Here is a 6,187-nt window from a genome sequence, read left to right as displayed (position 1 = left end):
CACCCCTCCGCCTCTGCACCTCACACACACGTATGTCCTGACTGACCTCGGGAAAGACATCTTCCATCTCGGCAATGGCAACGTTTTTCCTCCCTTTCCACAGAAGAAAATAAACCTGTAGTCTCACGGCACCGCTTTTTGTAAGTTTATTTATTTTTGAGAGAGACAGAGAGAGACCACAACCAGGGGAGGGGCAGAGACAGAGGGGCACAGAGGATCCGAAGCTGGCTCCCTGCCCACAGCAGAGAGCCCGACCCGGGGCCCCGAACCCGCCAACCGTGAGATCATGACCTGAGCCGAAGTCGGACGCTCAACCGACTGAGCCATGTCTGCGCCCTGCGCAACACGATTTTGAATAGCTTTGCGCGCATATGGCCTGCAAGGCCATCTGGAGCAGGTGGCGGCCCCGAGCCTGAATTTGGTGGCAACCATGGAGGATGTTTCCAGGTTTTGTGCGCTTGAAATCTCCTAGAAAGGGAGCCGTGTGGTGGGCTTCCTTCTGCCGACGACCCCTTCCCCTCACCACGGCCCTGGGGAGATGTGTTTGTGCCGATCCTTGCCGATGGCGCATTTATCAGCGTCCCCTCGAGGGGTGGGGAGGCGGCCGTCGCTGGTCCAAGCGCCCGGTGGTGCCGTGCCCGGCGTCCTGGCGCTGACTGCTTTCCCATTGCCAGACTCTCCAGACGCTGGCGGGAGGCTCGCCGGGTCACAGGCCATGTGCCACCGCCGTAATTTCCTACTCAGGTATCCTTCCGTCCCTCCGGAATGGGTTTGTTTGCATGTACCTTCTCCTTTTCCACATGGGGGGCTGTCCTCCTTGCCCCCGTGTTCAGCCCACCCAGCTCCACTGACTGTCCCAAGCCTATGTGGCCGTGGCTCTCTCTTCTGTCCTTTTGGTTGATTTCTCTACCTCTGTTAAACTTACTAAAGCTTGAAAGCTTCTTTTTCTTCTCTTCCTCCTTTTTCTTCTCCTTCGCTCTCCCCCTCAGTTGGCTGCTCCTTCTTCTCATCATCTTTCAAAATTATCTCGCCTATACTAGACCCTTTAGTTTTCCTTAAAAGTTTAAGAAACAGGGGCGTCTGGGTGGCTCAGTCGGTTGAGCGTCCGACTTCGGCTCAGGTCACGGTCTCACAGTTTGTGGGTTCGAGCTCCGCGTCGGGCTCTGGGCTGACGGCTCGGAGCCCGGAGCCCGCTTCGGATTCTGTGTCTCCCTCTCTCTCTGCCCCTGCCCCGCTTGCACTCTGTCTCTCTCAAAAATAAACATTAAAAAAAAAATTTTTTTTAAGCTTAAGAAGCAGTTTGTCAAGTTCCAGGAAAAACTCTGTTGGGATTTTTTCGAAGGGGTAAGTAGAGATTTTGTTCCATTTTAAAACCCTTTGGAGACTAGCTACCTCTAAAATTTTGTTTCCCCGTCTATGAACATAGCGTATCTCTATTTAATAAGGTCCTTTAAATACATATTTCCCCAAAGGACACGCGCATCATTTGTTAGATGTCTCATACCATGATAAATGCTGTCTTCTTTTTAATTTACCTTCTGATTGTGCTGCTGGTGTTACGTCTAGTAATGCTTTTTGGAATCCTTTTGTGGATTCTGTTTGTTTTCTATTTATACAATCATGTCATCTGCCTAGTGACTACTTTGTTTCTTCTTTTGCAGTCCTTTTTTTTTTCTCAAAATGTTAATTTGAACTCTAGTTAGTTAACCTATAGTGTCATGTTGGTTTCAGGAGTAGAACTCAATGATTCATCACTTACATACAATACCCAGTGCTCATCCCAACAAGTGCCCTCGTCAATCCCATCACCCATTTTCCCCTCCCCCACACCCCCTCCCTGCAATCAACCCTCAGTTTGTTCCCTATCGTTGAGTCTCTTATGGTTTGTTTCCCTCTCTTTTTCCTCCCTTCCCATATGTTCACCTGTTTTGTTTCTTAAATTGCACATATGAGTGAAATCATATGGTATTTGTCTTTCCCTGACTGACTTATTTAGCTTAACATTATACTCTCTAGCTCCATCCATGTCATTGCAAATGGCAAGATTTCATTCTTTCTGGTGGCTGAGTAACATTTCATTTCATTGTCTATATGAACCACATCTCCTTTATCCATTCATCCGTCGATGGACATCTGGGCTCTTTCCATACTTTGGCTATTGTCGATAGTGCTGCTGTAAACATGGGGGTGCGTGTGTCCCTTCGAAACAGCACCCCTGTATCCCGTGGATAAATGCCTAGTGGTGCAATTGTTGGGTCGTAGGGAAGTTCGATTTGTAACTTTTTGAGGAGCCTCTGTACTGTTTTCCAGAGTGGCTGTACCAGTTTTCATTCCCACCAACGGTGCGCGACGGTTCCCCTTTCTCCACATCCTTGCCAACATCTCTTGTTTCCTGAGTTGTTAACTTTAGCCACTCTGACCTGCATGAAGTGGTATCTCAGTGTGGCTTTGATTCGTATTTCCCTGATGATGAGTGAAGTCGAGCATCTTTTCATGTGTCTGTTGGCCATCCGGATGTCTTCTTTGGAAAAGTGCCTATTCATGTCTTCTGCCCATTTCTTCACTGGATTATTATTATTATTATTATTTTTTTTTTTTTTGCGGGGGGATGTTGAGTTGGATAAGTTCTTTATAGATTTTGGAGACTAACCCTTTATCTAATGTCATTTGCAAATATCTTCTCCCATTTTCCAGTCCTTTTAACTGTAGTTTCTTTTCTTTCGCTTCCTTCCCTGGATAGTACAACATGGAATCAAAGCAGAAAGAATGTTCTCAGTTTAACCGTTAAGTAGGATGTTTGCAGGCGGTGTTTGCTAGACGCCTTTATGAGAGTAAGGAGACTCCCTTTCAGTCCTAGTTTGCTATGTGTTCAACTCTTATCGAATGCTTTTTCTCAGTGTATTGAGATGGTAACAGGAGTTTCTTCCTCTCACCTGTTAATATGGTGAGTTACAGTAATTGATTCTCTAATGTTAAACCACTTTTACGTTTTCTGGGCTAAACTCAACCTTGTCATGGTGTATTCTCTTCATATATAGTTCGGGATTGGCCTTTCTTCCTTCCTCCCTTTCTCTCTCTCTCCCTTCCTGCCTGTGTTCCTTCTTTCCTTTCTTCCTCTTTCTTTCTTTCTCTTTCTTTCTTTCTTTCTTTCTTTCTTTCTTTCTTTCTTTCTCCCGTCTTGTATTATCCTTGTTGAGTTTTGATATAGAGGCATCATAAAATGTGTTGGGAGAGCATTTTGCCTTTTCTGTTCCTTGGGACTAGTGAGCTGAGAGAGAGAGTTATTAGTTTCTTGAAGATTTGATAGAATTCATCTATAAACCTTGTTTTTGCAGTCTTTTGCCCCTCTTTCCACACATTTTAACCTTAAGAAATGTTTATTTTTGAGAGAGAGAGAGAGAGAGAGAGAGAGAGAGAATGGGCAGGGGAGGGGCAGAGAGAGGGAGACAGAGAATCCTAAGCAGGCTCTGGACTGTTAGTGCAGAGCCCGTCTGGGGCTCGATCTCACAAACCAGTGAGATCATGAACTCTCATGAGCCGCCATTAAGAGTCAGATGCCTAACCAACTGAGCCACCTGGACGCCCCCATCCGTACATTTTAAACTACCTATCCAATTTCTTTAATAATTATGGGACTGTTCAGGTTTTCTGCTTTTTCTTGAGTCAATATTTTATTGTGATAGAAAATTCATAAAGTTTACCATCCGAACCATTCTAGGTATACAGTTCAGTATGTTAAGTACACTTACATTGTTATGAAACAGATCTCCAGAACTTTCATCTTGCAAAGCTGAAACTCTATACCCATTAACAACTCTCCTTTTGCCCCCCTCTCCAGCACTTGGCACCTATCATCTTATTTTCCATTTTTATGAATTTGATCCCTTTAGATTCCTTGTAGAAGTGGAATCATACAGTATTTGTCATTTGTGCCTGGCTTATTTCACTTGGCATAATGTCCTCAAGGTTCATGCGTGCAGTAGCCTATGACAGGATTTCCTTCCTGTTTTAGGAAAGTAGTGTTGCATGGATAGACCACATTTTGTTCATCCATTCATCAGCTGGTGGCTGCTGAGGTTGGCCATCGTGAATAATGCCGCCATGATCATGGACATACAAAAATCTCTGCTTTCAACTCCTTTGGATATATATCCAGAAGTAGGATTGCGGGATCACGTAGTGGTTCTAGTTTAAATTCTTTCAGGAACCTTCATACTGTTTTCCATGGCGCTTGCACCATTTTATAACTCCCAACAGTGCACACGTTTCCAATTTCTTCTCATCCCTGCCAACACCTGATATTTTCCGTTCTTTTTCAAGTTTATTCATTATATTTTGAGAGAGAGGGGCAAAGAGAAAGAGAGAGAGCAGGGAGGGGGCAGAGAGAGAGAGGGAGAGAGAGAATCCCAAGCAGGCTCCATGCTGTCAGCACCAAGCCCGACACTGGGCTCGAACCCATGGACCGTGAGATCGTGAGTCAAAGAGCCGAGTCAAGAGTGGGTCACTTAGCAGACAGAACCACCCAGGCTCCCTGAGATCACGAACTGAGCCAAAATCAGGGGTCGGACGCTAAACCGATTGAGCCACCCAGGCGCCCTGGGAGTTTTATAGTCTTAGGTCTTACATTTAGGCCTTTAAGCCATGTTGGATGGGTGTGTGTGCACGATGCAAGGTAAGGGTCCAACTTCATTCTTCTGCGTGTGGATGTCCGGTTTCCCAGCTCTGTCTGTTGAAGAGATCATCCTTTCCCCCACTGAGTGGTCTCGGCACCCTTTCGAAGATCGTCTGACCTTCTCTGTCAGGATTTATTCTGGGGTCTGTGCTCTGTCCTGTCGGTTTGTCTGTCTGTCTTCATGCCACACCACATGATTTCGGTTCCTGTAGCATGTTTTGAAATCAGGAAGTGTGACTCCTCCAACTTTGTGCTTCTTTTTCAGAATTGTTTTGGCTGTTTGGGGTCCCTTGAGAGTCCATATGAACTTTTGCATGAGTTTTTCTACTTCGACTTAGTTTTTGATAAACGTATTTTATTAGGAGCATGTCCCTTTCGTCACAATTTTGCATTTGTTAGGATAAAGTCTTTTGGTTTTATTATTACGAAATTTGGTAGGTCAAAAGCAGATGGAATTGCTTAATATCCAGCTATCTTTGGCTTGTAAAAATGGCAGCTTCATCTTATCCGATGTAATACATACACAAGAGAACACACCAGTTCTGTGGACTGTGTAGAGAATGACGAAAAGCGCTATGCCTACATCCCCGCCATCCCCTGGAGGACTGCACTCCCAAAGCCTCTGAAGCCCCCAAGTACCCTCCTCCTCACTCAATGGAGGTAACCACGATCCCTCCATGTTTTTCTTTTTTTTTTTTATGTTTATTTGTTTTTGAGAGAGAGAGAGACAGAGCATGAGCGGGGGAGGGGCAAAGAGAGAGAGAGGGAGACACAGAATCCGAAGCAGGCTCCAGGCTCTGAGCTGTCAGCACAGAGCCCGACGCGGGGCTCGAACTCATGATCCGTGAGATGATGACCTGAGCCAAAGTCAGACACCTAACCGACTGAGCCACCCAGGCGCCCTTCCTTGTTCTTCTTTATACTTATCCCAAATAAGAATTATCCCGAAACAGTATGATTTAGTTTTGTATATTCTGCACTTTATATAAATGGAATCGTACCAGATGCAATTTTCTGTAACTTGTCGCTTTAATCCCATATCACACTTGTGACAGAGTCCAGACTGCTGCGCGGGGCTGCGGTTTCCTCACTCTTATTGCCGAGGGCTCGCTGCGGCAGCACATACGCTGAAATTGGCGTGATACAGATATTAGCATGGTCCCTGAGCAAGGATGGCACTCTTATTGCCGAATAGTTTCCTGTCCTATGACTCTAACATACCGTGTTTATTCTCCTGCTACTGGACGCTTGGCTCGTTTCTGGCTTTGGCTTGTTATAAGATGGTTTATTTGTAAACCATCTGGTTTATTTGTAAAAGAGCCTCTCCAGGATGTGCCCAGGGGTGACATCCTTAGGTCATACGTATGTACATCTTTAAGTCTACTGGATAAGGACAGATGGTTTTCACATAGCACCCTCCGCTCCGCACCGCAGTGTAAGAGTTCCTGCTGCCCCATAGCATCGCCAGTGCCCAGGGCGGTCACACTTTCTAATTTCTGCCAATCAGTGGGAATA

At 45.6% G+C, this 6,187-nt stretch overlaps 1 non-coding gene across 1 annotated transcript; it reads left to right on the top strand.

Moving 5' to 3' along the window:
- The first annotated feature begins 5,775 nt into the window (after nucleotides 1-5,775).
- Nucleotides 5,776-5,879, top strand: LOC125917087 (U6 spliceosomal RNA). The gene has a single exon (XR_007456090.1). It is a non-coding gene; the product is annotated as a U6 spliceosomal RNA (small nuclear RNA).
- The last annotated feature ends 308 nt before the right edge of the window (nucleotides 5,880-6,187 follow it).

Source organism: Panthera uncia, unplaced genomic scaffold, assembly GCF_023721935.1.
Source record: "Panthera uncia isolate 11264 unplaced genomic scaffold, Puncia_PCG_1.0 HiC_scaffold_1467, whole genome shotgun sequence".
Lineage (NCBI taxonomy): Eukaryota > Metazoa > Chordata > Mammalia > Carnivora > Felidae > Panthera > Panthera uncia.
Note: the sequence above shows the minus strand (reverse complement) of the source record. Positions and strands in the feature narration are given on the sequence as shown.